Raw genomic sequence first — 5,880 nt, forward strand, 5'->3', positions numbered from 1 at the left:
TAAACAAATTATATCCCTATGTTAGTTAATATGGTAATAAAGAAATGGAATTGTCTTGGCTAATCAGAATACACGGATACTATACTGTTACTGGTCCATAAATACTCTGGTCTAATTGGATGAGGGGGGTCCTGATTTGCACAATAATTGTAAGATGTGTACAATATGACAATATAAAATAGCAATTAGAGACAATTAAACACACCAGGGGCCAGATAATAAACTCTGGCCTACATATCTGTGGATGCCCTTCTGCAAATGTTGATGCTCATGTTTCTCACCCCCAAAGGAACCGCGGGTTCAGTTATTCAGCCCTGAATTTATGGCTTTGCAAAGATTAACTGTGCACAGAGATAACAATTTTCTTGGCAAGAGGGCAAGATTCATTCTATGAAGAAAAGACCGACAAAGGGATAGAATGAATGTCAATACTGCACCATGCATTGTAACATTTAGCTGGGGTGTCAGGGATCAATAACAGGCACTTTCTTTTGAGCAATATTCTGTTGCCTGTTGCTTTACTTGATCTGTTTTCTGTAAATACTGAGGATATGAAACAAATGCTCCTGACAAGATCAATGGGGAATTGTAATCAAAATGGAGACCAAAGACTATCTGGCAACCCATCTGTAGGGCTTGGAGGAGGGCCAGCAAATTGTAACGGTCCTTTTTGTTATAAAAAGGCCACAGGTACCTCTAAACACCTTTTATTATAGCTGGGTGAAGTTTGGGCAAGTCATTTAATGTCTCTCTCAGTCTCTCAGTATCCCCATTTGTAAAGTGGGGATAGCAATAGAAACTGTTCTGTATGAACAGTATCTGAATCCAATGTTCATATTTTAAATTCATGAATAACACTTATTACATTCACTAATGGTTGTAAAACACTTTGTGTTTCTTTTCCCACGGTTCTCATAGTCTTATAACAAAACCTGAAATAGAGGGGAAGGCTGATCTGAACACACAGGACTGGAACACAGGAGAACAGTGTTCAAATTCCCAGCTCTGCCACAGACTGCCTCTGCAACCTTGGGCAAATCACTTAAAACCCTTGTTCAGCAAGGGACTTAAAAATGTGTCTAACATCAAGCACACAAACAGTTCTATTGATTTCAGTGGAGCTATGAGCTTAAAATTAGGCACATGCTTAGGTAACTTGCTGAATTGGGGCCTTAAACTTTGTGCCTCAATTCTCGATCTGTAAAATGGAGATAATGATACTCCATTTCTTCCACCTTATTTTTCTTGTCTATTTTGGACTGAAAAATCTTTGAAGCAAGGGTGGTCTTTCACTATGTGGGTGTACAGCACTCAAAACAATGGGGACTCTAAATGCGGTCGTAATAATAATAATAAACAACATAACTTAGGTTCACAAACCTCTCAGGCACCTGGTGTTGTTCATGTAAATGCCTTAAATGCAACAAGCTGTATGGAAGGATTTATTATTCTACTTTGTTTAGGTTCTTTTACCAGGCCCACCACAAACCTATCTGAGCCATAACTTTGCACATGGTTTGGAATCAATTTGGTGTTTTTAAGCTTATTTTTTAATTTTTTGGTTTTGTTTAATAAAAGTTAAACAGACTAAACCGAAAGAACACACTGTGCTCAGTTAAATCACCGTGGCCCATTGGAAAGAAGTACCTCTTTTCTGTGCCTGGTTTCTAACTGATCCATTGCAGAGTTTTGCTTGGATTAATGTGACTTGGGTGCTTCCAGAAATTGTAGCATCAGCAAATGCTGCCTTCATATGTTCTACTTGGCAGAAAATACAAAATGAGCTACGTGGACATAATATGGAAGCAAGTATGGTCAGATTTAATCGAGGAGAAATACAGATGGGTTATTTGCAAATGAGGAAAATATCTAAAGGTGTCTTTTTAATTATTTTACCCCTGATATGTGCAGAAAATAGTGCCTCAGTCTCCTCTCACTTACACCAGTTTTTTTTTAACTTGGTTTAACTCCATTGGCTTCAATTTGGTTATGCCTGATTCTACCTTAGTGACCATCAGATGAGAATCAGGCCCTTTATATTTACATTGTATGTGACGTTAAACACATTCTTTTTGTTTTAATTTAGAACTGGGTCCTGCCGATCCTGGCTAATAGCCACTGCTGGACCTATCCTCCATGAACTTCTCTAGTTCTTTTTTGAACCCTGTTATATTTTTGGCCTTTGCAACATCCCCTGGCAAAAAGTTCCACAGGTTGACTGTGCACCTTGTGAAGAACTTCCTTTTGTTTGTTTTAAACCTGCTGCCTATTAATTGCATTGGGTGACTCCCTATGAGTGGGCGTGGCAGTTCCTGATGCCCTTTACAGATAGTGCTGCTGGGCACACTGATATCCACACTGCAGTGGCTACAGAGGCACAGTTATGGTGCTGCAGCAGTGATGCAGTAACGCTGTAGTGTAGACATGTCCCACATTGCCAGAAGAGGGTTTTCTGTCAATGTAGGCAATCCCCCTCTCCAAGAGGCAGTAGCTATGCTTACACTGGGGGTTAGGTCAAATTCATTTTTTCACAGCCCCGGAGTAATGTAGGTAGGTTGATCTAATTTTTAAGTGAGACTCACCCAAAGTCAGGCAGAAAGTCAGCAGCAGATTTCTGAACAGAATCCAGCTTGGCTTCCTTATACTGTAGAATGTTTAATGAAGTGTTACAACTTTTCCCGTATTGGTCTCCTTTGATTTATGTTCTCAGTAACACTCTCTCCTTCCAATTTGACAGATATTGCTATATATTTAAACTGGTATTTATAATGATAGTAAACCCTCTTATAGTTCAAACTCTTCTCTTTTGCTATAATATGCTCATCTTGGATAATTTTATCCTTCCTATCAGAAGATTCAGTATTGACAATCTAATATAAATTGGATATATAGAGTTTGCTTATATACTGGAGTCGCATCGCTGTAAGATTGGAAGTTGGATCTGACCCATATTCATAAGAGTCGGAACATGGAGTAGCTTGGAATACGTAAAAATCGTTTATAAAATATTTTCATTCTTTCCCAGAAAGCTATTTTTATTGTTTACTCTATAATACTGTTCCCCCCTTTCACGTGAGCAGCTAGTCGAAGTTTGTGACCCCAGTAGGGTTGCCAACTTTCTAATCCCACAAAACTGAACCCCCTAGCCCACCCCTTCCCCACCGCCATGCCCCACGCTCACTACATTTCCCCCTTCCTCGGTGGCTCGCTCTGCCCCCACCATCACTGGGCTGGGGCAGGGCGCTGGGGTGCAGGAGGGGGTGAGGGCTCTAACTGGGGGTGCAGGCTCTGGGATGGGGCTGGGGATGAGGGGTTTGGGATGCAGGAGGGGGCTCTGGGCTGGAGCAGGGGGTTGACGTGCGGGGGGTGAGAGCTCCATTTGGTGTTGCAGGCTCTTGGGTGGGGCCAGGGATGAAGGGTTTGGGGTGCAGGTAGGGGCTCCGGCTTTGGGGTGGGGCCAGGGATGAGGGGTTTGGGGTGCAGGTAGGGGCTCTGTCTTTGGGGTGGAGCCAGGGATGAGGAGTTTGGGGTGCAGGTAGGGGCTCTGGGTTTCGGGAGGGCACTCAAGGTTGGGGCAGGGGTTTGTGGCTCGGGGTTGGAGTGTTCTCTTACCTCCAGCAGCTCCCAGTCAGCGGCACAGCGGGGGGGGGGGGGGGGGGAGGGGAGCCAAAGGCAGGCTTCTTGCCTGTCCTAGCACCATGGATCGCAATGCGGACCAGCAGGCCCAGCTCCTAGGCAGAGGTGCGGCAGGCAGCTCTGTGCGCTGCTTTCTCCCACAGGCACCACCCCCGCAGCTCCCATTGGCCATGGTTCCCAGCCAACGGGAGGGTGGAGCCAGGCTGAAATTCTGTCCCTAAAACTGTAAGCACTAGCATCTGTGTCCAATATGAAAGGGTGGTTGAAACATGGATAGGCCAAGACAGGCACAGTTCCAAAAGCCTTTTTCAACTCTGAGAATGCTAAATCATACCATGCTGACCACTGAAATGGTTTCCTTTTTTTTTACTATTTACTGCTTGTCCAAAATATTCAGCAAATGAACAGGGATTGGTTCTTGACTCAGATCCACTAGAGCTTTGGCAGCTAAAATTCCCTCAGACCCCGGGGTCTCAAAACAGGTTTCAACTACCCTTGCCCTTGATAGAAAGCTACCAAAGCACATAGCTGTAATAATGGTTTCTGCCCTTAGGGGCAGGATACTATGTTCAAGGCAAACCAATTACTTACAATCCATTTGTCTCACCTATGAGGCTATATCTTTGAAGGGATTTTCCACGGAGTGAATTTTGTGGGACACCGTTCCTGACATTTCTTAAATCGTTATTAGCCATAATGAAATCCGAGTCAATTATTAGCTTATCCACTATTTCAGCCAGCCACGCTTCTTGCTCGAATTCCAGAGGTCCAATCTTCAAACTCCATTGCCCTAGTTTTTAGATGGGTACCCTTGCCCCAGTCACTTGTCTCCATTTGAGACCAATTTTTGGTAGTTCAGTTTGGATCCCCAATTCTCTAACCTTTTTAGAATATCTGGTTTTATAATTGTTATGTTTGAACCATGTGACAATCACTGCTGTGCTGTTTATCGATCCTCTTTCAATATCCAAGCTCTCAGTATTGTTTTTTAACTGCCCAGACCTAAATAAAAACTGTGAGGCTGATCTGATACCTCCACCAAGCTTTGTCCCTTCAGCTTGGTGCGCCCCTGTTACCTGAACGGGGAGAGAGGCATTCATTAGACACTTGAGACAATCTGTCTTGGCCTGCTTTAAATTTATAACAAGCTGCTGTTTTGTGGCCAGTTTTGTCACATTACCAGCACTTAACTGAATTGTTTCCTTTTATTTTTACATTATTGACAATTTCCTGGTGGTTGTTTTTTTTTTTTTTTTACAAACCAAATTTATCAGTTTTTCTAATCATTCAATAAGGCCGTGAACCAGATTAGAATCCCTTCTTTCATTGTACCCATTGGACACGCAGCTGTATTTATAGAACTCATGGCGATCGGCTTCCATGTTCCTCAATAGCAGCTGCTTCCTCTTCTGGTGAACTGCTTCAAGCAAAGATTCAAGTTCTGTGGCAAATTCCACAGCCTCACTGGATAGTGTCTTTGGCCTCCTTTTACTGATCTTTCACTGCAAGTCCAAGTCCAGCTGAGCGTTTATGAATTGGTCCATTGCCAGTTTATGTTGGAAGGCCTCAATGGTATCTGGGTATGCCAGGAACGCAAGTCTCTGCAGATCCTCTGCCAGTTCTTCTTTTCCTCTCCTTCTCGCTCTTGGCTGCTCCCTAGCCATCTCTCACTGATGGCTATCTCCAAACCGCACGTCAGGAGCTTGTACCAGGTCAAGATAACTCAGTCTTTTCTGGCGGTATTTTCTGCAGCATTGTCAGAACTGGGCCACCCAAGTTGGTTGCTAGAAATGCCCCCCTTTCTGTCCATCTTCTCAGCCATTCATTTGAGCTATAATGTCGAAATGAGCCAATAAGCCTCCCAGTGAGTTTTCCCCCTCAAAGATAGTGGGGCTTTTGCATCATTTGCAATGGGACAATCTCACCTCTTCCCTCTCAGCCTCTGTGGGTTACAAACAGGGTAGAAAACTGTTATAAATATCCTCTGGTTCAATTCCTCATCCAGGCAGCTGCCTTATGCTATGGGCTGTTACACCCTTTGATTTCCTTCTGGAGCTGAATTTTCAGTTCCTTAAGTCCTTACTGCAACTCACCTCTGTTAGCAAGTTCCAAACTGGCCAAAGCCTGTTTGGTTTTCCACTATTTCATGGAAAAAAACTACTGGTCTGTGGTAGTCAGATTGCTGGTCACCTCATCAGTCCGTTTTACCATTCCAGCCTGGGTGTGTTGCAGCTGGGTTTTGCA

The sequence above is a fragment of the Mauremys reevesii genome, linkage group 13 (assembly GCF_016161935.1).
Source record: "Mauremys reevesii isolate NIE-2019 linkage group 13, ASM1616193v1, whole genome shotgun sequence".
In the NCBI taxonomy this organism is placed as follows: domain Eukaryota; kingdom Metazoa; phylum Chordata; order Testudines; family Geoemydidae; genus Mauremys; species Mauremys reevesii.